At 29.6% G+C, this 27775-nt stretch overlaps 1 protein-coding gene and 1 long non-coding RNA gene across 3 annotated transcripts in view; both read left to right on the top strand.

Annotated features, from left to right (window-relative positions):
• Positions 1 to 328: 328 nt before the first annotated feature.
• Positions 329 to 10567, top strand: LOC142331295 (uncharacterized). Of its 2 annotated transcripts, none has more exons than XR_012757955.1 (3): positions 329 to 849; positions 7505 to 7635; positions 9711 to 10567. It is a non-coding gene; the product is annotated as an uncharacterized LOC142331295 (long non-coding RNA). The 2 variants fall into 2 exon arrangements; XR_012757954.1 differs by having other exon boundaries at positions 331 to 829.
• Positions 10568 to 24148: 13581 nt separating this feature from the next.
• LOC142331812 (acid phosphatase type 7) overlaps positions 24149 to 27775 on the top strand; it is an 82803-nt gene continuing 79176 nt past the window's right edge. The window contains exon 1 of the mRNA XM_075377942.1: positions 24149 to 24386. The gene's annotated coding sequence lies outside the window, so the exon portion shown is untranslated. The remainder of the gene's footprint in view (positions 24387 to 27775) is intronic.

Raw genomic sequence — 27775 nt, 5'->3', positions numbered from 1 at the left:
AACTCCAGACTTCCAAATCAGTAGATTTGGGAAGACGCGTTCACCACACAAAACAATCCAGGCCAGTCCAAACAAACCGCAGCACTCGTGCGTAGTAAAATAGTTGCAACATGGGTCAGAACCTTAAATCGCTTCCGACACCCTATTCACAAATTAAAGGAGAATTGGCCTTATTAAAGGCATTCTTGATGGAACGGGAGCGTGCCACGTAAGATAAACAAATCGTTTTATCGGATTCCTGCCGCCGCAAACTCCTTTGGTTCGAAACGCAGAACCAAAATTCACAACCACGAAGGTTTTCTATATTACCAATCATTTCACTAGGCATACCAAACAGCAAAGGACCATAAATCCGTATACTGCAATAGTTAGGAGGTATTGTAATAGACACCCTTGCGCTACGTTCAGAGTTTTAGTTCAGTACGATTTGCGATAAATGCGAGCAGTGTGTGAGCATTCGTAGTTACAATTAAAGTAATGAAGTGTATCTTGAGTATTTTATTTGTGGATTTTGGTTAAGTCGAGATGCTGTTCCGATAGTTATTTATGAACAAAATCAACAATTTAGTGATTATCCTATAGTTATGTTTTTAACGCTATTAGTGCGCTAAATTATTGTGAACCTAGTATTAAAATTGTAATATATATTATTTATCAACCTGTTATGTGCATTATAAATTGTAAACAAATTGTAGACAGTAAATAAATTTGTAAGATTTTACGTGTGCTATCTACGTATCCTTGTCAAAGTGGGTACATTACGATGTATAAACAGTACAGTACTTAGAACATGATTATGAGCAGTTTTTACCAAATGTTCTGTTTTGACGTATGTCACGAGAAATTTATGTGAATAAATCAGTCATTCATTATAAAGATAATTTTTTAATTTTTATATTACAGTATTACCATATATTACATTTTACCATTACATATATTAAATGCACATCTAAGTAATAAATTCAGTTTCCCATCTCTTAAAATCCTATCATTGTAAGACTTCAATAAGATGTACACAACATCCTGTCACACAGATTTCAACTGAAGCTTCATAAAGTTCAGAAATTTAACTGTTTCCTAATCCATAAATTACAATTTATACAATTAATCAACATGAGAAAGGTATTTTTCAGATATGTAAAAATCTGGTTAAAACTGAACTGCTTTATTTAGCCTTCTCACAGAGAAATGTATTTTCATTGGGTACTGTGTGCTCTGATTGCAATTTAATTCTATGGGCTTCTAAAGACATGTTATGATGAACTATCATAACATGGGAAAAGTAATAAAGTGGCACTGAATTATTAATAGTCACAAAATCTCAACCTTTTTCCAAAAGCTTTGCTTAATTTTTAAACTATTTTTTAGATTTCTAGCATTATCTAATTTTCTTATCAAACTTATGATGTCACAAAAAGTTTATGCCTACCTAAATCAGTTCAAAAAAATGCCTGTAGTAAATAATCATTGTCTTTTTAGTTACTTTCGTAACTTGTAACTTATTATCTTTTTTGTAACTAAAAAATTTTAAAAATTAAGCAAAGCTTTTGGAAAAAGGTTGAGATTTTGTGACTTAATACTTCAGTGCACTTTATTACTTTTGACATGTTATGATAGTTCATCATAACATGTGTCTTTAGAAGCCCATAGAATTAAATTGCAATCAGTATAGTTACAATCAATTTAGTTATATCAGATACTTTTCTCAGTTTTATAGAAGTGGGCTTTATCTTAAGGAAAAAGCTTTATCTTGACCTCTATTACATGGTCAACTATTAAAGATATATTCAGTACTTTCAATTTCTAGTGTTCATTTAATTATGTCAAAAGTTCCTGCAGTTAATTATTTAAAATATATATATCCGTACTTATGTTTACTTTTTTCATTCAGGCTTAACTTTTACCTACATTATCTTTGCAATCTTAAATTTAATAGGTAAAATAGCAAGGCTATGACCAGCACAAAAAACATCTCAACCATATTGAACTCAAATCTTGCTTATTTCGTGACCCAGAAATTAAAAGCAGAGGTGAAAGCAGATTTCACCAGTGCTGAGTTAAGAAAAGTTCACCTTAAAGTTAAGAAAAACCTTAAATTTACTCAATATGACAATGGTTACATTGTCACAATGTTTCTTCTTACAATTCCAGCAATATTTTTGTCATCCCTTGCTGTAAGAGGCTTGGTCGTATGAAAAATTGTTTCAGATAAAGGTTTTATGTTATGTTTAGAAGACTAATGATGAACAGATTTGATACTGTGCATATTAGGGACATATGGATATTTTTTGTCTTCAGCACTTATTCAAAGAATAGTAGGAACTTTGATATTTTACTTAAGTTATACAGATATTTTGTTTTTTTTAAAAATGCTCCGCATGGTTTGATTTTGCCCATTAACAAACTATTTATATAAAAATACATATAAAATGACAACCATTTTTTATATCTTAAAAGCTTGTCCTGATTTTTTAAGGAATTCTAATTCTTTTGGGAATATTTAGGCATATAAACTTTGTTTAAAATCAAATCTTGCTCAGAAATTGTGCTTTTAGGGCAACAGAAATATTTTTATAATATTTCATAAGAAAGCTACCTATTTTAATGACTACCATGATTCAACATCTGGAAAATTGACATATTTGCTTTTCACATCCTCCAGACCCCAAAATCACATACCCACCAGGTTGGTCTAGTGGTGAATGAGTCTTCCCAAATCAGCTGATTTGGAAGTCGAGAGTTCCAGCGTTCAAGTCCTAGTAAAGTCATCATCCTTTTAAAGTCAGAACTGAGAATGTACAAGACTACACTTCATTCACACTCATACATATCATCCTCATTCATCATCTGAAGTATTATCTAAACGATATTTACCGGAGGCTAAACAGGAAAAAGAAAAAGACCCCAATATCACAGTCAGTTCAAAAGTTTATATTATTAAGCTTTAATTATTTAAGCTCATAAGAGCTTATATGTATAAGCTCTTTAAGATATATAAACTGGTTGTCATTATGTAGCACCTGTAAAAATGATTTGTGTATACTGATAATTAAAATGAAATATGTTTTTATGTATATTTTTGCTAAAAAAAAAAGAAAATTTTGCTTATTCTTAAAAAATATCCACTTTTAATTAAACCAAACCAAGGGTTTGGTTGTCATTTTTAATAGATTATTTGAAAAATCTCCACCTGCCAATTTATTTAAATTACAATAAAGATTTAATTTTCTTTTACAGAAAAATTCTGAATTTTTTAAATAACACTAATTTAAAAAAAAAGAAAAGATTTATCTATAAATGTATTCAAAATACCTGATCATTTCAATATTTGTATTGAAATGAATCATTATGAACTATAATGATCTTACAGTACTGAAAAACATTAAAATAATGTAACATCTGTTATAATATCACGAGTTATTCTACTGTTATCAGCATTCATTTAAACAAGGTTAGCTTGCATGCTTGCTTAATACCTAGCTTTGTCATTAGGGTGTCAAATATATGTCTCACTTACGTGCATACAAGTTCTTCAGGATATTGTTCTCTTAGTATTTTACAACTTGTTGGACTACAAGGACGAGTTTTAACTTCTACAAGATTTGAAGTAGAAAGTGATGACTCAGGTAAACGAATTAGATATTTGAAAGGTGGTGGTTCATCAATTTCAAACTTTGATTTCATCTTATACGATGTAACCTGGGAAAAAAAATAATTTTAGATTTATATCATCTTGCATGCAATATGTGCGCACGCACAACAACAATTTTTCTAACCGATTTTTTTATAAAAAAATAGGCTTACCAACTCAATTTGTTCTTTCAATGATGTCTTTGGTGTTATAGTATCTATTGTGTCACCACCCATAACATCTGAGAGACACCTGTTAAAATAAAAGAAAACATCAGTTTTTTTTAACCAATAAAAGCCACAAAAACATCAAATATAAAGTTCCATGTAAATTGAACCAACAAGCCCTGATGCAGCTTTTTGCCATCCTTTACATACTTACATACTTTACAAATTTTCATCAGAAAAAATGAAGTGAAACTGCCCTAAACAATCTGTTCACCATATAAATTTGCACAGTAACAAGGATCCGCCGCTTTGTAGTCCAATTGGCTGCGGTTGCCTACCAATCCACACACATTTTCTGAATCTTTCTCCATACAAAGAACAGATAATGGTGTCCAAGAAATGGATTCCATGTAATTCAGCCAATATTTCTGTTGCACAAGGTACAGAGCTATTTATTCCTCAGGCTTCGATAAAACTACCTAAAGCCCTATGATGATTACTTAGTGCATGATTACTTAGTCTTCATTCCACCAAGGAATAGCAGGCTGCCCTGGCTCTATAGAGAATCAGATGTGTAAACTTGGCAAGTTGGTGGATAGTGCTACCACTTTTAATGAATCCTTGTTCATAATCTAGTCTGCTTTCTGAAATGCTTATCTGTGGCTGAGGCAAATCACTAATACAGACATTACAACAACCAGTCTATGGTTCTTGGAAAGGCACCAGGTAAGACATGGGAGTAAAGTTTTCTAAACACCAAGGATAGATCGATACATGAAAATGCACCTGATGAAGGTGCAATCCACTGTTCAATAAGCAGAGATCTTAGTTCTGCCTCAGTCTATCAATTATAGTGCCTCAGGAAGAGTTCAATGTATAGTGAAATCTAGTTATTAGGCAGGGTATAGGAATAAAGAAAAAAAGACTAAACAGATCATCCTCACTGATATCAAAATTTGGAGGAAGTTATATGTTGCAGATAATCATTTGGCACAAACATCTTCACTGAGACTGCAGGGATATTTGTTACTAGTGGAATATTGGCAGCTATTAAGATTTCATTGAGGGAAATCTTTTTACTTCACATCCTCTCCCCATAGTTTAATGGTCATGGTTTGCAGACATATCTGCAAAGAACACAAATCACTCCCTTGTTAAAATTCAGCCTATTTTATTTTACCCTACCACTTTATTTTTCCCTAGATTCTTAAGAGCTAGGAGTTTCTGATATTGGTCTTTACTAAATACTTCAATCAGTAATGTGTCATTCTTAAGCTTCTTAACAGATTTCAGAGACCCACAGGCTGCTATCATGCAATATTTGTTAGAAAGAAGAAACCTTTATAAAGGATATTCCTTCCTCATTGTACAACAAGAAACTGTACACTTACAAGACAGACATGTTGTACATCAAATGGTTTACTAGCACGCATTAATGCTGCTTTATAGAAGAAAAACTATGGAAAGGGCCATTAGCCTTTAGCCACTTTAGCATTAGCCTAAGTCCCATATTTGTCTAGTTGAGAGTTTTCTTTTGGGGCTATCTGAACAATAGATTATGAATTGAATCCCATACTATCGATGAATTAAGGCAAACGTTCAATAAAAAATTGATAGCATTGACAATGTTTTGCATTAGGCGATATGATCCCATTAACGACTAGTGCATTGCTGTTAGTGCGCTCACATCAAACATTTTTTGTAAAAATGTTACATTAGCAACATATTTTATGCATAAATTGTTACATTAGCAACATTTTATGCATAAAATGTTGCTAATGTAAATACATAACTTAATTTATGTTAATAAAATGTAAATATATATATATTTACACCTAAGATTGTCACTGCTACAATAGCTCTAAGTGCTGATGATTAAGTGCTTAAGCACTGAGGTTAAATGCTCAAAGTGCTGATGATTAAGTGCTTAAGCACTGAGGTTAAATGATCAAAGTGCTGATGATTAAGTGCTTAAGCACTGAGGTTAAATGATCAAAGTGCTGATGATTAAGTGCTTAAGCACTGAGGTTAAATGATCAAAGTGCTGATGATTAAGTGCTTAAGCTTAAAAAATATTTATAAGAGGAAATTATAAAATAGACATAATATATATAATTCATGTACCAAGAATTAATTTTATCTTCGTGGACCAATGACCTACATTATATTCTAATTTATATGTTAGCAAATTAGATTTTGTATCTAAATTAAAAATCAATAAAAAGATTAACATTTTTAACATACATTCTTTCACCATCTCTATTCAGCCATAATCCTTCACCACCACCAGTAGTTATACCAACATAGCCCATTGCTCCAGTATTATTTGGTAACGCACATGTAGACACATATGTTCGTCCATCAGTAGATTTAAACCTGTATTCAGTCATGTTAAGTTCTCTATCAGGCCAATCTAATGCAAGATCATAACTTTCTTCCTAAAAGATGAAAAAAGTGCAAGTATGATTATACATTAATATGAAAGCGAGATTGAGATTGATAATTTATAATTACTGATTAAAACCAGATGTCAATACAGCAGTATGTCTATCAGTATTAGCCTTTTTTAATAGTTATAAATTAGAATCTCATCAAATAAAGTTTTACAAAAATATATATTAGTGATTGAACAATGCAATACTTTGATGAGGAAATCACTATAAGGAATGCAGGTAGCCATAAAAACTTGTAATAGAGACATCAGTTGCTCTTGCAGTTATTACTTTTTTTAATTGATGAAAACTGAATGAATCATTCCCCACAAAACTACACTACACATGGGGATTATTAAAATATTAACAATTTTCATAAAATGAGAAATTGAATAAACAAAATATAATTAAAAAAAAAAAAAAAAACTTTAAAAACCATTCATTAAATGCACTAAAAAGAAGAGAAAAAATACCACTCAAACACATTAAAAAGTAAAAAATAATTTTAGAACAGTATCTCATAGATTTGACAACAAACTTTGATGGTGATATGCAATATTTAAAAACTCTGCTTCAAATGAAAAATTTGATGTTTTTGCCAATCTTTCATATGTGTGATGAATGGCCTAAAGAGTGGGGAGCAGTTTAGTACTTTGGTGAGCTCTCCTCTCTTTAGACAATCACACATGAAAAAAATTGGAAAAAATATCAAATTTTTAATTCAAAGTAATAACTTTAACATAATCATGCATATCACCATCAAAGCTTGTTGTCAAATCAACTCTGATATACCATCCTAAAATTATTTTTACCTTTTAGCTAGCGTGTGTAATTTAAGTGTGGCGTTAAACTTCTTAAGTTTATACTTTACAGCTGTGCTAGCACACAGGTTTGAGCGTCTTTCAAAGTTTTCATGCCTCCAATTTCCAATACCACAGAGTGTAGGGCAGCTTTAAAATTAAAATTCATATATCCTAAGATATTACTGTATGTATTCATATACACTTGACTGGGGCAAGAGAGAAATCTTTTTTTGCATTTGATTCTTGCCATAATCTAGAATGTAATTTTCTATACTTTTTTGAAACATTTTGATTTTTTTCAATTTGTATCTTAGTTTGTAATCTACGCAGGGAAAATTCATACTTCTTGCAAATATTGAATGTAATGGTTATATGAATTTTTGGCTCAGGTACATGGATAATTCTTTCACTAAGAAGATATTCATTTAAACGAGGTGGCATAATTTCAAAGGGTATTTTTTTCTTTTACAGAGTGAATTATTATAAAGAGTGATAAATAATGATAAATCAAGTCTTAAGTACAATATACAAGAAGAAACAATTCAAGGTTGTAAAAGGGGCAGTTCAAGGTTGCCCCTCTCTTCAATAAGCAATAGATTAAGGTGAGTTTGCATTTAATCAGTCAAAAAAATTGATTAAAAAATATGAGTACATTAAGGGGCAATACATTATATAATTATATATTCTTAGTAAATAGCTTTAAAATTCAGAGAATGATCCTCCAGATCGAAATAAAACTAAGTCTGATAACTACCAGCTATGCACCATTTTGGATTTAAAAAACTTTCAGGAATGGTTAATCACAGAGCTGAAATTTCATTCTAGGGTACCTTGAGGTTTACTTATAAAAAATGAACCTAATCTCTGTCAATCCACTTCAATATGGCAGTCATTAGACTTTTTAATTGTTAATATCTTTGCAACTGCTGGATTATTTTGTACAAAAGAATTAGTTTTCATTTCCTCCTAAAAAAATTCTCAACTATCTTAAATTTAATATTTAAAATATTACAATAAAATTATTGAAATCATGAAATATTAAATAATTTGTATTTAATACATTTTTGAAATACATACAGAAATTTGTTATTTAAAACTATCAGAATTTAAACTATGAACAATTTTTCTATGGTATCCACCAATTTTTGTATACATGTGTCATTTGCAGGTGTTTCTTAAATGGCTCCATAAGAAAGTCAAAGAGGATTGAGATTGGGAGACCTTGCAGGCTATGCTACTGGGCCTCCTCAACCAATCCATGTGTGTTAAGGGCAAATCTTCCATTGGCATTTCAGGTAAAAAACAGACTAAGTGGACACCCAGAATACCAGCCAATATGGTAACAGTAAACTGATTATGGTAACAGTAAACTGATTATGGTGACAGTAAACTGATTATGGTGACAGTAAACTGATTATGGTGACAGTAAACTGATGCTGGTGACAGTTCTCCAACTAACCACTAGAGGTGTATATTAAGAATTCTTTCCATTGAGAAAGAAAATACTTAAAAAGTTTGGATTAGTACCCTGAGAATAATCTCAAGGTAAAATAGTTGCTCATACAAAAACTTCCAAACTGATCTGTTACTAATGCTCCAAGGCCAGCTCGAATAAAACCACTGTCCAAGGTAGAAACCTTGAATAGTGGATGGCAGAAACCTTGTAATTAATTGTGGCAAGGTTGAAGTTTGTTGTAAATCATTTGTAAACATTACTAGTCATATCATTTTACTTTTTAAACATTCAGATTTAGTTTTCATTTTTACAGGATTTCCCAGAATCTCACTTCTTGGCTAAACAAATAAGTTGAAATTGTGAAACTTTTGTCATTTTTGCATCTTTTTATCTTCAACTGGTTAGGCATCTTTTGTGGAGATGTCATGCACAGAGTAAAGTCAAATAAAGAAAGTAAAATACTTTCCCCATAGATGGCAAGAAAATACATGGAAACACATAATGTGTGCTGTTCTACATTCATTTTTTAGGCCCTATTTGATTCTACTTTCATCTGGATTTGGTGATATTCCACACCTTTTACCTACTTTGCATTATTTACTTTTTAAATCAAATTTGAATGATCCCAATTTGTTAAAAAAAATCCTTAAAAATCAATAAAAATCCTTAACTTTCAATTTCTTGTCCCACATTGGTTGAAATATGATTTTGCTCTTACTAGATTATTTTACCCCTTAATTGCAGGATTTTTATTTAATATAGCTTTACATAAATAGAGATACTCATACAATACATGTACACACACACCAACTTGTGAAGAGCAGAAACCAGCTTGATGCTGCATGAATGAAGGTATTCTCTATTATTCAACTGTAAAAGCTATTCTTTAAAATAATTTACTAATAGTTCCAAATATTCTTTCTTTATTCATTCATCTTGTGTAGATTGACTGTTCTATGTATATACTTCATTTTATATTATATATAAAATTCTACTGAATCCATAACAAAATGAATATATATGCTGTAATTAAGAAAATTTATTTTACAACTGCTTATGACAATTTATTTTACAAGTGCTCTGGGTATTGATCTCCATTTGTCACATTTCTTATGTGCTTTAAAGCTTACATCTTACAGGTTTTAAGTTCAAATAATAGTTCACTGTTTAATTTTTACAATTATTTTTTATTGTGTTTTGTAATTACCATTTCATCTTCAGGAACAAGACCAAACGCTAGAGCTGCACTGGGAAGGGGACCTGCAGGAGGAAATGTTATGAATGGTCCAGCAACTTTATTATCCATCATTGCTATAAGCAATTTGGCCAGATACATGTTACGATTTCTCTTTGCATCTATGCCATACATAGGCTCTCCAGCCAGCCTTTCCAGCCATCTCTGTAACACAGTTTGTTCTCTTATATAAATTTTGTGCCACTTACTAAATTACAAATTTTATTTTTATTATCTAATAATCAAATTTAATGATTGTATAATTTACTACAATAAAATTTACATAATATAAATAAAAATTTGTTAGTATTTCAATGCAAATTAAACATTGAAATTCAAGCAAAAAAATGTAAAAAATAGTTTTAGCAGGATAGATAAATGATTTGTTCACAATTAAATAGTTTCGCACATATATTCATTTAAAATATAATCAATTTAAATAATTTACAAAAATATATATGACTATTGATATATGAAAAATTACTTTTTTTTTGGTGGGGGGAGAATCAAACAACCATATCAAAATATTAAAATACAGTACATAGTTAAGCTGTGGTTATGATACAAAACATGCAGCAATGTGATTTATATTTATTATTTTATGTAAAATTATTTTCCACATACTTATTTCAAGTTTCCATGCTAGTTATGTATAAATGGGAGATGTCACTTATCTTTTTAGTATTCATACTATTATTTAGCAAGGTCTGTTCCAGCTAATCTCCCCCACATTACTTATTTTCTACAATGACTAACTAACCTTTCCTACTTTGCCGCTGATAGTTATATACCATGCATGTTTAAAAGATTAGAAAAGCAAAAACAGTAGCTGCAATTTTTTTAGATTTGGTTTAGGCTTTTGACAAATTATATTTTGAAAAATTATAAAATATAGATAAGAAATTTATTGCAATTCTATAACATAGTACTTGATATAGATACGTATTTATATGTATATATAAATTATATTTTTATAATAAACTCAGATACATAATGTATTATATACAAATAAGATTGCGTTATGTGTAGTTAACAATTGGCGTGTAACAAAGGCACAATATTTATAACAAAGACTACCTCGAGTAAAAATTAATTTCATTTAATTTTTTTTATGTTATGCAAACTGATGTTTGCATAACATTTTCAAATCACATTGACTTAATACCCAATGAATTTAGTTTGTTATATTTAATATTGAATGGAATTTATTAAAAAGGTTGAACAAACTAAGTTTTTTGGAATTATCATTGATTAACAATTGTGTTGGAATTATCAAATAGCTTGGTTTAAGTTTTATTTTTATATGTATGGATTTATATTCTAGTAACAAGTATTATTGCAATGAGTAGAATAGTTATAACTATTATGGAAATGTTCATAAGGTTTCAAAAGAATAGCAATGCTCAGTTACCCAATAACTTTTAGTTTTACATATAAAACAAATTCCATTTCATGAAAAAAAACTTGTCTAAGTCAACTATGAAAAATAAAAATATATCTACAGTATTTTATTTCAACTTGTAACAATCAGGACTGGAAAATTGGGTAAAAACAATAAATGAAAACAAGGTGTAATTTAAATAAAGAAATTTTAGTATTAAGAAAAATGTAAGCAATAATTTTTTTAGTTAAGTTTAGTGTAATAGCGAATTAATGTAAAATTTATTATGTGTTGGCTGTTATGTTTATTATGCATTTTATTTTGTAACCTGGTAATGTTCAATAAATAAGTGTAAAATGCAAATAAACATTGAGTACTTCAGTGTACAAATATGTACAAAACTGTACTTTGCATTTGCATGTGTAGTCACTCCTTTTCATATGGTGGAGCTACTAAAATAGAAAAATAATTTTCAATTTTTATAGACATGCAACAATTTCAATTTAAAATGTTGACAGTATTACACATTGCCCTACTAATTGTGTGCCAGTCAACATAATTTGTTTTAGTTAATGTTAAACAAGTGTAATCAATTTGCTCTTTATTGTCTAAGAAATTAAAGATCAGTCTATTATTATTATTACTCAAGTGATAAAAAAATGCTAAGTTCTAGCATTCTTATTTTAAGCATTACAATGACCAAATATTTCTATGAAAAATACTTTTTCTTTGCATTTGTTTTGTCTTAAATGTAGTATTTAATGTTCAAATTAATGTTAACTTTTATATTTTTTAAAAGGACTTTGGGCAAGAGATCAATTTTTCCTATAACTTTTTAATCAAAGAGTAACTGACAGGTACTCATTCATCTGTGACCAGATAAAATAAACATTAGGGGTCTTTTCTGTTTCTCCCCCCACAATGGTTTTTTTTAAGGAATAACTATTCAAACTCATTATAATTGTTATTCTTTAGTAGCTTATCTACATAGACATAAATTATATGTATTTGATGAAATAAGTTTTTAACAAAGCATTGAGAACAATGCTTTGTTTATATTTTGTTTCATTTGGTACAGACATTTTAAAATAGATGTTATATAACAATACTGTTATATTTAAAATATAAGGCCCATTTATATTTATAAGCAATAATTATATAAATTATAAATATTATTAACCAAACAACCTATGCTCGCTTTGCTTGCTAACCTTGACTAGTGAGCGTAGGTTAAGTTTGGTTAGATTATATTTATTATTTCTCTGCAAATAATTCTCCTGTGCAGGAGAAACAGAAAAGACAAAACAAACAGAAATTGCCAATTTCAAGCTTTACTGAAAACAAATTTATTTTCAAAAAGAAAATGATTTTTTCAGGTAAAACTTTTTCTACAAATTATTAAAAAAATATATCCTGTGGAAAAATATTTAAAAAAAAAAATTAATTCTAAAAAGCTAGGTATTTAAAAGCTCGTATTGCTCCAGCAAATCTACAAGCTTGTGACATCACATCCTGACCACATAAAACATTTAGGTGGTCACCCTGACCAATTTTTATTGGTTATTTATTTGTATTGCGCGCAATTATTTTTATTTCATTTTTCAACTAATACGGGCACCCAAACAATATATTTATGTTGTGTGTTAAAATTCTTTCCACTTGAGTGTTATATGCATAAATGCTTAACAACAATGATCCTTAACCAATGACCAATGCTCTGATTGGTATTATGTATAGGCCTATAAAAATTCATACATGCAGTTAGAAATTGTCTTTCTGCCACGATTATGTTTAGATCAGTCATTCGTAGTACACAAGGTGTGTCTAAAGAAACTTTAGTTCAGTTTACATTGTGTTCAGTGAAGATATTCATATAACCTTTTTGTGCGGTTGTATTTTATAATTACTCAGTTTTTCGCTAATTTTTTGTAACATATTACTTTTTGTTTTATTTTTGTTCGTGTGTTAGTGTGGTTTGTTATGACAGAATTTAAAACCGTAGTGAAAAAAAAATGTTTTCATTAAAAATGTATTTTTAGTTTAGTTAAAAAAGACAAATTAATAGTGTTATAATTTATGAAAAAAGAATCTCTAAAAGAAGGTAATTAACTGAAACATAATTGGGAATCAAAAATGTGAAGAAAGAATTGCTGCTGCTTGTGAGATATCAAGAACACAGGTTTAAAAACTCAGTAGATAAAGACATGATTTTTAAGTTAACATCCCAATTGTATTCTTTCAGCATGTCAAAAAGGTATATAAAGATTCAAAACCTGTCAGTGGACTGGACAGTTTTGATTTATGTATAGTTAAAAATCTTTTAATTTATTAAAAGATGAATTAATTACCTACTTTAAAAAATATTAGGCAAGAACTTCAGTCATTACTGATTTTAAAGGCAGTGAATCAACTTTAGCTATTATTTTGAAAGTTAGGTTTCAAATTGCATAAAACTGAAAATAAGAATTTTTAGTTGAGAAATCTGATATCAGGTGGAAGAGAATTGAATATTTGCAGGCAATGGCTAAGTGCTACATTTTTTATTTGGATGAAATAGTTTTGCGTTGTTTGACAATTCGTGGTCTGATGGTATTGTTGGACTTCATGTGCTGATTAATGAAGATGACCATTCAATAATAATTCATGGTGGAGGAGAAATCAAGTTTTATTCTGAACGCATTACTAACTTGGAAGTTAGTACCATGACAACATGAATACAGACAATTTCATGAAATAGGCGCGTGAAAACTATTTCAACTTCCACCAGTGTCAGTAGTAGTTGACAACACCCTTATCACAATATAGGTATTGATAAGCATCAAATTCTAACCCCAGAAGAAAAGATGTGATCAATTGGCTGGAGAAAACCCATATTCCATATAGTTCAAAAATGCTGAAACCACAGTTATATGAATTAGTAAAATTACATAAAACTAAAGTACAAATATCAAGTGAATGGACTTTTGAAAAACATGGGTATCATGTTCTTTTAAGACTCCTACCATACCATCCTGATTTGAATCTGATAGAGATTGTATAGTCAGCTGTAAAAAGACATGTGGCAAGTCTAACTTTCTTTCACAAGTGTTAAATTAACTATGGAGAAAATTAATTTCATGAATGAAGGTGACTTGAAACCCTATTGTGAAGAAGTAAAAAATATTGAAAAAGAGTTTGAAAAACTGAACCACTGATAGATGAAATGACAGACATTTTATATTAAAAGTGGAAGTGAAAGTGATAGTGATTAATTTAGCTAGGGTGGTGAATTTAGCTAAGGTGGTGAAGTTACTAGAAGTTTGAATTTCAAGTAAGCTTTTATTATTAAAAAAATAATTTAATACAAATAAAGGCTATAATAAATGAATTACGTATTGTTTTTAATAATTGTAAATATGATATTACTGCATACAACATGATTAATACTTCTACTTTATTCACAGAATTCTATTTGATTCTGCTAATGACATCACAAGATCGTATATTGGCTGGGCCTAGTATACTACTAATTTTAAGTCCATAATCTTAGCAGTCCCACAAAATTTTGACAATGAGTGACAGTTCTTTTACACAGCTTTCATTAAATTTATTAAAGAAATAAAATTAAGTAGAAGAAAAATCTGATCAATAAGATTTCCTCGAATACAGATTTCTTTAATAAATGACAAAAACAATTAGTCTGAATTTTCAGAAACATAACCCTTTTAGATTTTGAATTTGATAGTTCAATAGTAGATCTATAATACTAAAAGGGATCTATTTACTCAAAAGGGTTTTGCTGCTCAGATTACAAATGGAAGACAAAGTTTACCAAATTTATGACAATCTAACCAAACTTTCAGTAATTGATAACTATCAGCACAAATTGGGAAAAGCCCCCAACTTAAACTTGATCAGTTTGGTGCTAGTCATTATTTCCTCTAGTAACATCAACCATGTAATGTGATATAACCCTTTTACCTAACTCATCCTCATACTCATGATTTCCCTTCTAATAAAATAAAACCTTTGATTTAAATAGGTAAACTTTTATTAACCCTTTATTTAATATAACTGATCTTATGATAGCTTATCTAGATTAAAATTGAACCTTTGTTATTATACAAGAACTTTTACATACCGTGCAGTGGTCAAAATCTCTTGGCCTTGTCACATTACTAATAAAATTATTAGTAAACTGTAAAAAGAATACATGGTCTTCATCTAATTTCGATTCTACAGAGAACTCGAATTTTGTGGGAGTTGCTCCTCCCTCATCATCATCATCATCAGACATTTTATTTTTTTATTTTTTTTTTAAATATATAATGATATTATATATTTATTTCTTTTTAACTATACGTTATACATAGCTATAAAATTTTTTTTTAATATGTAACTGTTCTGTGACTGGTAATTTTTAAAATAATAAATGTATCAAAAGATAAGTAAGAGCTTATGTGTGAATTTATGCTGAGTTATAATGTTAATAATGTCATAATTTAGTTATTTTATTGTTTGGTATCTCATAGTAACTGTATCCCTTAGCAACCATGTTTATTTATGTTACATGCTACATGTGGTGTTGGGCTAATGGTGAATTGTGTTTTCATTTCTAAGTGTGACATTAGTGAAACAATTTTATTGCAATATGAGGTTGCTATAAAAATATATTTATTAATTAAAAGCATTAAAAGATGTTTGACTAATGAAATTATTCAAAGAAATTTTATTAAACTAAAAAAAAAAATTACAATTAAATTAATTTTCTTCTAATTAAACTTCAGTTTCTGCATTAGTCTTATTATAATTTATTCTGTATTCTGTGTCAGTAATGGATTTAAAATAAAATGTAAAGTCAGTAGCACAGCCAGAGGATAAATATGAGAATATAGAAAAATGACATAATAACTTAAAAACAAAAATTTGCCAGTTATTGAGTAGTCACCTTAATGACAACGGCCAATTCTGCTCTATATTTCTAGAACTGAAACTAGTGGTTTATATATTTTTTTATATAAACTGTCTACATAAAATGAAATTGACCAAATCATTTTCCAGTCTTTTAGAGGGTGTAAAAAGTTCATCATTATAAACAAAAATCACAGTATTTGTTCTATATGCCTTGTCAAATTCCTGTCAGGTCTGTAGGTTGAATTTCAGGTTAACACCATGGGGCCATAATGATTGTCTATGCATGGCATTCGACCTCAATCCTATTGTGTAAGTGGGCCATATCACAAATTTTCAGACTGTAAATCTATGACTTCAGTTACCTCTGAAATGAAATATCCATTGGATTCAAATCTGGCAACTGTGAGACCCATTCAACAGGTGTTCTGTGACCAATCTAGTGTTAAGAAAAGGTTTTGTCTTGCATGAACCATTCAGGATGCTCTCCAATAATATCCAATTAGGGGATCAACCAATCTCTTAAGCATTTGCAGATACTTTCTGCCATTCAGACTTCCTTCAGAAAAGCACATTCCAGATGCCACTGCACACCCATACATAAAACTCCTGATCGTACTAATGATATTAGGGATCGTACCAATAGAGGTTCTTCTATAACGGTAGTGCAGATTTTGTCTATCTGTTGAATTCAGCTTTCATGTAAAAATTAGCCTTATTGAAAGAATGTAGGAAATCTGCATTCTCCGCAGCTGTGTCCAAAAACCATCCACACTTTTCCATCCGATGATCAGGATCATGTTCCCATAAGTATTGCAGGAGTTAGAGCTTGAATGGGTGAACATTTTTCTTCCATTGGATATCATGGATAGTGGATCGAGGGATGTTCAGTTCCAGACTGGTTTGCTGGATGATTCTTTGTTGACTATTATGGTCCTTGGCAATTGCTGCTAATTGCACTGCATCATTTGTGGCCTTACTGATTGCAGCAAATAAGCAACATTATTTATTCCCTTAACTTTTGTGATACTTGTTAGCATTTAGGATGAAATCTATTAAACTCATTACTATCACCTTGAAGTAGCCACAGAAAAGGATGATTTCCATGTATTCCTCCCGTGACAGCATTATTGCAGGCAACCCGACAAAAACAAAACATAAATATTGGAGATTCGCCTATGGTGTGGGTCTTTTTGGACACTATGATTTAGCATTGTGTGATATGTCTTGAAAAATTTGTGTTCTATATCCCCTCTTTATGTATACTCAATTTAATGTTATGGTTAAATAAAGGTTATAGTTAAAAAAAAGTGGAAAATACAAACATCTTAAAAAAATTAGTGACTATTAATTATGCAATTCATTAGATGTTCAATTTTAATAATGATACTGATTTTTTTGATAATGATATAGTATTTTTTTTTAGCCTAGTTTAGTTTTTTCTAAAACGTTTTAAAAATACTATCTCCATAATCATTTATGGTAGGACATTGTTTTTTTGTAATAATTTTTTTTTTTAAGGTGAATTCTAAATAACTACAGAACTTCAATAATTATTCTGTTCTTAGATATTTTCCAGTATTTATACGATTCTTGTTTGGTTCAGAATTATAACACAATTTTTTATTGTAACATCAGTCCGAATCTGGAATATTGCATTTGGATATGAAACTGTGCTATCCAAAAGCCACAAGTTACACAAGAAAGAGTTATCATAAATGAAATGTTTTGAAAATAAGAGTAGAAAATTAAACAATACTATTAAGGATTCTATGGAGGAATATCAGTAATTTTAAATTAGTTATCTGTGTAAATTTATTTTAAGTATTTTATATCAATTCTTAAAAATAATGTAAACTTTATACTAACATCTAATTACAGGAAGTAGACTAATTAGAAAACTAATAAGGAAAGGAAGAAAAGTGGTAATTTAATTCGGTTTACTTGAAAAAACCATACTTTGAAAATAACTTTAAATTGAGTGAAAAGTGTGTAATATAAAAATGAAAAGAGGATCTGCTGTATAACATTAGTTAATTAGAAATACTTTTTCCACATTTAATGTTAGAAAGGCATTTGGAAAAGATAGGTACATAGAATTGGGTTTTGCATTGAAAGAAATTAAATATGGTATAGTGGGGCTAGTGGAAATTAGGAAACAGAAAATAAATTTGGAGTGGTTCACACATTCATACAGGTTCAGAGAAAGGTCAATATAGAGTAGGATTTATTGTAAACAAGAAATGGAAAAACAAACATTATAGAGTTTAAAAAAAAATAATAAGAAAATAGATACTTCAAGGATTAAGCTGAATGAAAAAAAAAGAGCTGGTGTTGAAATCGATACACACGCTGCATCTTATGATTACCCAGATGGGATGGCTTTCTACATTCAACTAGAAAAAAGTATACAAAAATAGAAAAAATATAAGTTGCATGTGACAGATGACTGGAACCAAAGATTAGGTCAAAGATTAAGCAATAATGAAACCGTAATGAAAGAATTTAATTATGGAATAATTAAATTCAGACTGACTTGGATGTTAGTCATCCAGACTGACTTGGATGGCATCTGATAAAAAGAAATATGGAATAAATTAAATATTTTAATCAACATTCTTCAATCCGTCAAATATTAAGATACTAGCTTAATTTAATTTTCAAAGCAACCACAGAATGATTCGAATATTCTCAAGAATTAAAAATTTAAAAAAGGAAGATTTGTACCAAAGTCAGGAAAATATCAAGAAATAATTGGAAAAAGAGCAAAGATATTTTTTCAAGAAAAAATAAAACTGACTTTTGGAAGGGAAGGATTATTTGGATGGCGAGCTTCAATTCAAGAGTATTATAATGATATGGTATAATTACTTAAGAATGCCCTTGTGATGCAATAAAAACAATAGGAGGTAGAAAGCACATTTATACAATAGAGGCTCCCAGTCAGAGGTCCCATTATTGACTAAAGTGAAAGAAGTCAAGGGAAGAATTGGTGATGAGTCTTTAATAATGATCCTTAATCATCAGTAAAGTGATTAAAAAAAGAAGATATTTCAGGTATTAATAATGCAGAGAGATTTTTGAAACTAGTAAGTAAATGTAACAGTTTAAAATAAATCATCCAAGAGGAAAAAAAAAAGATTTTATTCTTTGAAAATAAACAAAAATCAATATCATCACTAAGTGGAGAGATATGCCATTTATGGCTAGAAACTTCTAAAAGATATTTATGAATGTGAGCAGGAAGAAATAGACTAGGAGTTCAAAAACTCTGTTTTTGAAATCTGAGATTGTAAATATAATAATTAGATTGAAAATCAAAAAGAAAAAAGTTTTTAAAAGCAATAGATTTATCTCTATGTAGTCTTATTATCTGTTCCCAAAATAAGTTTGTTTTGCTGCGTCTAATAAATTTCTTGTCAATTATTTTTTTACGGTGCCAGTATTTCTTCAGAAAACCATTGAACTCAGTGTCTCTAATTAAATAAAAATACTATTCCTGTGTGATGTGATTTCTAGTCCAAACATCATATGGTTTGATATTAGACCATTACATTGAAGGGCCATGTCCTATGTTGCATAGGATAAAAAAACTGCTGGTGGTTTGTTATCATATAAATAGCTTTTCTGTACAAAAATTATTTTTCACCTTTATGAATTAATTTTAATCCAAAGATAGTAAGTAATATCTGTATTATTTTCATACTAATTAGTAAATTTTATGGGCTCTTATTTGGTTTAATTTTTGATAAAATGTTCAATGAATTAGAAGTGCCAAAAATAGCAAACGTATCATCATATACCCTGTACATTTTAGTTAAATCTTCAGGAAGTACAGGGACTTTGTTTTAGCTTTCATTTCTTGGTTACCCAGAAACTGACTGGTAAGAAACTAAAAGGAATTACCAATTGAAATCCAACTACATTTTGAAGACTGAATAATTAATTTTGATTGGGCTTATTATGAATTCTCTGATAACAGATACATGAGAGCTTTGAATTTTATTTAGAAAAGTTATATCAATTACTCGAGGTAAAAAAAATGCTAAGCAGTAGTTTAGTAAAAATCACATTTCTGTTAGATAATTGTTTAAATTAAATCTTAACTCAAGTTGTAAGAAATTATTTTGAAAACAGATTTTAATGCCACAATATTTTGAAACTGGAATTGGATGACTTTTTTAGTTTTATCAGTGAGAATTTAATAAAAAAATAATAATAAGAAAGCAAATTAAGAAAGCATTGGAATGTATACATTTTTAAATTAAACTGTTTTTTTTTTCTTCAAAAATTTATTTACAATCAGTTTTTTATATAAAAATTATAAGTTAATTAGATGAGAAATCAATGATGTGAAAGAGATAGTTTGCAATGAAACCTCTAAAAAAAATACATGTAAAAAAAATACCAATTGTACATTTTATTTGTACGAAAATCAACTTTCAGAGAGAAAAATTAAAAATAGAACACTGAAAAAACATAATAAAAAATAAAAATAGAGCAATATCAAATAACACACAAAATATAATCAACAAATTTTGAAATAAAATGAGACAAAGGACAATAATACTTGACGGAAGAATTCTTACACTAAATATCACATACTATATCCTAGATCCAAGATATACTCGTAGTGTTGTTGCAAGCATCTCTTATCCTCACTGTAATCCAGTAACTTCACAGTAAGATAGTCTTCATGTTTATTAAACTGTAATTTATATTTCAAACTGATCTGGTGAATTTTCTCATGAACATATAGCAACCACAGATACTCATCAGCCTTGCTGTTCCTTACAAACCATGGCACCTCTGCTACGCTCATAATTAATTTATTTTTGAACTGATGGATAATTTCAATATTGCTTTTGCATGTTGTTCCTAAAGCTAGATACCATCCAGCTTCAGAAGTACTTTGTACAATAGCATTTTGTTAGTTAAGTTTTCTTCTCTCACATGATGTTTCCAAGTCGGACAACGGTCCAGATGCAAACTTAGATACCTTATGTTGTCAGCATGCAGGATATAAATGCAATCCAGGACGACTCATGGGCAGTCATCTTTCCGCACTATAAGCTATACATTACTTTACTGATTAAATTTTACTTTTCGCTTAGTTAACCACCTGTAAATTAGATCCAACTCAGAACGTATTTTATCAGAAGATAGATTGGGTTATCGTTACCACCAAGATCACTGTGTCATCAGCAAACAAAGCAACAGTGACATTGTTGGAAGTTGGAGGATCGGCAGTGTAATAGAGCACAAAATTGGTCCCAGAACTGAGCTCTGAGGAAGACTAGACTGAATGTCGCAAAACTCAGATAATGTTTAACCTGGAAAAAATGACTACCCAGTTAGCTATTATACAGGATCAAGTAAAATGGTTGAGGCAAACTCGATTTCTGCTTGTAAAGTAAACCAGTCTTTTGTTGAAGGGCTGCTGGACATCCAAAAATGCTGCTGAACAATATTTCTTCCCTTCTAAACACTTGTTCATGACATTAAAATTCTGTGGGTTCGTTCTATAATAAAATGACCACTCCAGAAGCTAAACTGATTGTCAGGAATAATATGTTCTTCCTCTAAAATAGGCTTCAATCTTTGAAGAAAGAGTCTCCTGAAGATTTTAAAGAGAACAGGCTTATAGGCTTTTTATAGAACAGGTTTATAGGCTTGTATAAAGTTACCTTCTATATTGGCTTAACCACTTTCGGAATCATTGTTATCTGCAACACTTTCCACTCCAATGGAAAATAAGTCTTACGAAGGATGCCATTAAACAAGTATGTTATGTAAAAAATAGCCTTACATGGTAACATAAGTAACATGTTGAGGGTAAGACAAAACCTGAAGCCTTCTTTGAATTCCGCTTCTTCCTGATCTCATGCGAAATTGCTGTAGATGAAAAAGGTTTTATAGGAAGACACATAGAAACTGGGCTGTCCAAGTTTCCTTTTCATCATTTCCACTTATGTAGAGTGACTGAAAGACCTTACTTAGATGGTCAGTAAATAAATCGGTCTATTGGCCATTGCTTTGAGCCTATAATTCATTTGAAACATTTGAAGATGGAAAAGAGAGTGGAAGTTGCTGAAACCTCTTTGTTGCCTTCTACAGTGAGTAGTCACTTTATTTTTATGGGGAAGATTTTCAAGGAAATTCTTAAAAGTTTCATTTTTAATTGTCTTTAGCATTCTTTTCAACCTACGAACAGTTCTGTTCAAAGCTGTTTTATCTGCAGGATTCCTATAACATTGCCACTTCCTCTAAGTCATCATTTAGTATAGTTACAAGTTCCATTACTTCCCTTGTGCCTTTCTGCATCTTAAATCTCTCCTTGAGTGTTTAACACTATGCTGCTTCCTGCAGGACTACAACACTGGTCAAATACTGCAAGTCAAACACTGGTCAAATTATTGACATCATCAAATTATTTAAAAGGAAAATTCATAGATAACTCATCTTCTAAAAATTCAGTTCTATTATTATGCAGGACCGTTCTATTATTCTTTTTCCGTATCACCATCAATAAGGAGAACAGCGGAATGGTCAGTTATAGAATCATAATTGTTCCTAACGTCACTCTAAAAAGAAGAAATTCCTGAAGTCCAACAACTCTGGGATTTTTTTTTTGGATTCAGAGATTACATTTAGTTGCATTTTGATGACACAATCCTTTAAGGCCCTCCCACAAGCTGTTATCAGTCATGAACCCCAGAGCAGATTCTTAGTATTTCAGTCATCCCCTGCAATAGAATAGGAACCCAGCATATAGAAAAACTCAGAAACAAGTCATCTGAGATGGTGGGACAAGGAGGGCCCAGTAGATTGCAGATAACCATAGAGGCTCAAGCCAGTCCAAGATCACAAATGAGTTGTATATGATTGGTGCTAAGTATTGGTAACTGATGATGCTTTATTGTATTTTTGATCAGAACTGTAGTACCGCCATATGCTTTACTATCCAGATAATTGGTATTATATACCAAATACTCACAAAGATTAAAATAATTGTGGTAGTAGAATGGGTTTCAAAAATTTGGATAACGTTCAACAATTCAGAAATGATCATAGACTCCAATTCATGTCACCGATTTACAAGACCATTGGAATCAGTACAATTTTCAGAAATTTTTTCACCTGAGTTTAGTAATCAATTTGGTGTGCAGGCCTATCAGATTCTCAATTTGTTGAACTAGAATTTTAGTAGTAGCATATAGTTTGTTTAATTTTTTGTTTTTAGTTTTGTTTTATCCTTTAGTTTATCTTTAGTTTTATTTACCTTTATTTTTAGTTTTGTTTACCTTTAAATCATTGTCATACATTTGATTGGTTTTATGTTGCACTCTATTCCTGTAAATTCTGTATTAATTTTACTTTTAAAGTTTTTTACTAGGTGTATCAGTTCAATTCTCTCTGCTTCATATAATTAAAAAATTGCCTTCCTTATTATTACTGTTTACTATCTATACTTCATTTTAATACTATATATTTATTGAAGGAAACAGAGATATCCACCAAGTCACTGCAGCATTAATATTGTGCACTCCCAAAAACATTTTAGTACTAAATTAGCATACTACACTTTGTAATGTGAACACAGGTTGTACTAGTATGCTGTACTTTTTCAAGAAAATGAGTGTGTGCTATGCTTGGAGTGATTGTACTCTGTTAGATATTCTAACAGATTTTATTTCAAGAGATTTTATTTCAAGCAAAGCATAAAACATAGAGACTTTCAGATTCTTAGTTAGCACTTTTTGCTAAATAGTAAAAAAAAACAAATAGTACATTGAATGTATATTTTATTCAGTGATTTCATACATTATTCAATAAGAATTATTTCATGTAAATAAATCATTTCAGAATTTTTTTTCCTATTTTCATAAATAATTTAAGTGTTACATCCAATCTTTTTTTAATTAAAACATTTTCAATTAATTTTTTTTTTTAATTACGTTCAATTGAAGATTGTATAATTGGGGATACAGGTAATCTATGTTTAATTGGCGAATAAAGCATTAGTTGTAATTTATCAATTGATTTTACGTTAAAAATAAATTTATTGTTAATTGAAATAAAGGCGGTGCATGCTTATAGTTTTTGTGCAATAGAATGCGTTGCTAACGAAAATAATTTCAAGGTTAGGTTTACATTCGTATAGGAAGAGGAGAACGTTATCATTTGTTGATTATTATGACTCGAGGGGTTATGCTTTGTGATCTGTGAAGTAAACTTATATTACTCATAATTATTACGTAGAGAAAATTTTTGCCAAAGTTCTGTTACAGCTTTAGTCCTATGATTCGATTTGTTAGTTAGAGGATTTCTACTGAGTTACATTTTTAACCAAAATTTTTGTGTAAGGAATATTTACATCTGATAAAAGCGAGTAAGTTACCAATATATATTTAATTATTAATCAAATATTAACTTTAGCTAACCCATTTACTTTCTGTTTTCATTAATAAAAAATAAAATCTATTGCAGTGCCCCTTGTTTTAGACCTGTTCTTAATTTATTTCGTTGTAGTTCTTTTTTATGATTTGTTTGCTATCTTTCCTTGATTTTTTATGCCCGATTTTTCTCTTAAGATAGTGATTCTTTGTAAATAGGTATGCTATTTAAAATAATTCTGTCAACTGAATTATATTTTAGAGTTGTTTCAAAAAAAATAATATCACTGTTGATAATTAATTTTCATTTTAATAATTTTATTGAACTTTCATAGTCTTGTTGGTTTGAAGGAAATGGATGGTTACTTTTACTTCAAATAACTTTTATTGCAGTTAACTGGTGTTTCTTAGATGAAAGTTCTTTGTTCACAATATACTCTGATCACAATAAAATCCCATATCACAAGCACCCCTTAGTTTTAAGAAAATATGCAATTAGTAATTAAAGTATGACTTAACATTTTAACTTACTGTTATAAGCAATTTGTTTTTTTTTTAAAATAATATTGCTTATAATTATAATTTAAAAAAAAAAAAAAATTGTTTTTATTTATTGTTTATTGATAATTGTAGTTTGATGTATACAATTTGAGGTAACTATATGTAATAGCACATGTAAAATGTGATAAAATGTATAACGCATTTACTTGAATTATTTTTTTTTGTTTTTGTGGAGTAATATAAATTAGTTAGTTTGCTCTAGTCACCCACCAGGTTCATCTAGTGATGAATGTGCCTTTACAAATCAGCTGATTTGGAAGTTGAGAGTTCCAGCATTCAAGTACTAGTAAAGGCAGTTGCTTTTATACAGATTTGAATATTAGATCGTGGATACCGGAGTTCTTTGGTGGTTGGGCTTCAATTAACCACACATCTCAGAAATGGTCGACCTGAAACTGTAAAAGACTACATTACACTTACATTCATACATATCATCCTCATTCATTCTCTGAAATAATACCTGATTGTAATTCCCAGAGGCTAAACAGGAAAAAGGAAGAAGTTTGTACTAGTTGGATTATAGACATACTATTGTGGGATCATCATCATCTGCTTTGGGCTAAATAGCTATTTTCATGAATTAAAGCAAACGTGTTGAATTTTGTTAAGTAATATTTAATTACAAGTTGATATTTTTTGTCATTGTGTGCTTTTCAATAAAATATTTTTGGATTTACTGGAATATATATTGTAGTTATAATTAATGAAATGATTTTACTGCTTAATTTATCATTACACTGAAATATCACATACACAATAGAACAATTAACATCTTTGAGATCACTTACAGTAAAAATAAATTAAAATTACATACATTTTTCTTCATTCAGTGTAGTCCTTTGGTTCTCTACATTGTTTACATTGCTCATACAGTGAATGAACTGAGTGGTTATAGAAAATGTTTCCTTTGGAATCACCTTAAGTTAAGTTATCATAGTCTTCTGGATTGATGATGAAACATCCTTGAATCTCATCTGTTGCCATTTTTTTATTATAATAAATAAAAAAAATCAGCCATTGCTAAATCTGGCTAGTTAGGAGATTGGAATAACACAGGGCTTCCTTGTTTTTGGAATGAAGAATTGATGATTGAACAGTGTCAAGCTAATTTGCATTCATATAAAAAGCTAGTAAACAGTTAAACTCATGCTGATCTGTGATAATGATCATGGACACTTAAAAAAACATTAAATGTTTGGATGTTTTGTTAATATAATATTGTCATTCTTACATAGTGTTCTTTGTAGATAATGCTCATGGCAGTTTTAAAAAATGTAATAACTAATTCATGGTAAGACTTAATAACTGAATAGTTAACAACCTATTTCCACTTTAAAAAGTCTGCTGAAATAGGTTATATTGCAAAATTAACAAGAAAAACCAAATCTAGATTAATATAACCTTGGATGGCTATTCAGGAGTTGAGAATCTATCTGCCTATATTTGAATGTAAACTCTGGCTATATTTGTTCAAATAAATTCTAAATTTTGTTGTAATGTCTCTACAAGAATTCCAAAGATTAGAATACAGTAGTTTCTGGCCAGTAATGACACCATTTATGAAATTTGTTTTACTGATTCAATCTTCTTGAATTTACTTACTGATCATCAAATGCCTGAGGTTATATATTTCTGTATTCATTATATTTTTTTAAATGTATATATTTTATTTAGAAATAGGTCTAATGAGATTAATTGTGAATTTCATTGTTTGTTATCAAATGTGAAATAGCTACTTGTACCATATTGATTCAATTAACCTTCATTGTACCCTTACATGAGAGATCTCTGTATTTTAGTAAACAAGCTAAATTCATAAAATATTAGAAGGAAGTATAAATTAATATGTTGTATATTATACTTCTTCTTCGGTTAACAGCCCTTAGGCTGGTTAGCGGCTCAGTTTTCTACCCTTCTTGCTTATCAGTCATTTTTTTAGATTCCAGTAAGAATCATAGTTCATATCATTCATTATCTGTTTACTCCAACTGTGGCATTCCTGTACAACTTCTTCCTTCTATCACCCTCTTAACCAGATCCTGGTGCCCAAGAATGTGTCCTATCAGCTGAGTCCTTCTTTTTAGTTGTTTCAAAAAGCTTCTCCCGTCATTAACTCTCTTAAATACCTGCTTGTTTGACAATTTTTCCATCAACTTATCTTCATTATTCTTCGGTAACATCATATTTCAAAAGCCAGAAGTCTCTTCTTTTTTTCTCCTCCAATTTTCCTTGACTAGCTCCCATTTCAATGCAATACTCCACACAGATGTTCTCAGTAATTGTTTTCTCAACTCAAGGCTTTTATTATTTTCTGTAGAAAGGTTTTTCTTTTTTATGTATGTATATATATATTATTCATGCAAGGAAAAAAAAAGGTACTTACGTATTAACCCACCGCAGCTACAGCTTTATTTAAAAATAAAGTAGTCAATCGGATTTAGGTGGAAAATGGGCCGAAACAGATTCAAAACAGAATATAAATGGTTATTTATTTTATAAATATAATTTAACCAAACTTAACCGTCGCTCGCTAACCTTGACTAATTAACACCGTAATTTTTTGAGTATTTATTTAATAAATTCAGTTATTATTGCAATTTGATTATTTAAATTAAACTAATTGTAATTACTGAATTTATTAAATAAATAGTCAAAATATTACCGTGTTAATTAGTCAAGGTTAGCGAGCGAAGCGAGCGTAGGTTAAATTTGGTTAAATTATATTTATAAAATAAATACTTATTTATTTATGTTAAATTTTATATCGCCCCATTTTCCACCGAAATCTGATTGACTACTTTATTTTTAAATAAAGCTGTAGCTG

Source organism: Lycorma delicatula, chromosome 10 (genome assembly GCF_047948215.1).
Source record: "Lycorma delicatula isolate Av1 chromosome 10, ASM4794821v1, whole genome shotgun sequence".
In the NCBI taxonomy this organism is placed as follows: domain Eukaryota; kingdom Metazoa; phylum Arthropoda; class Insecta; order Hemiptera; family Fulgoridae; genus Lycorma; species Lycorma delicatula.
The sequence above is the reverse complement of the archived record's forward strand: the minus strand, read 5'-3'. Positions and strand labels throughout refer to the sequence as shown.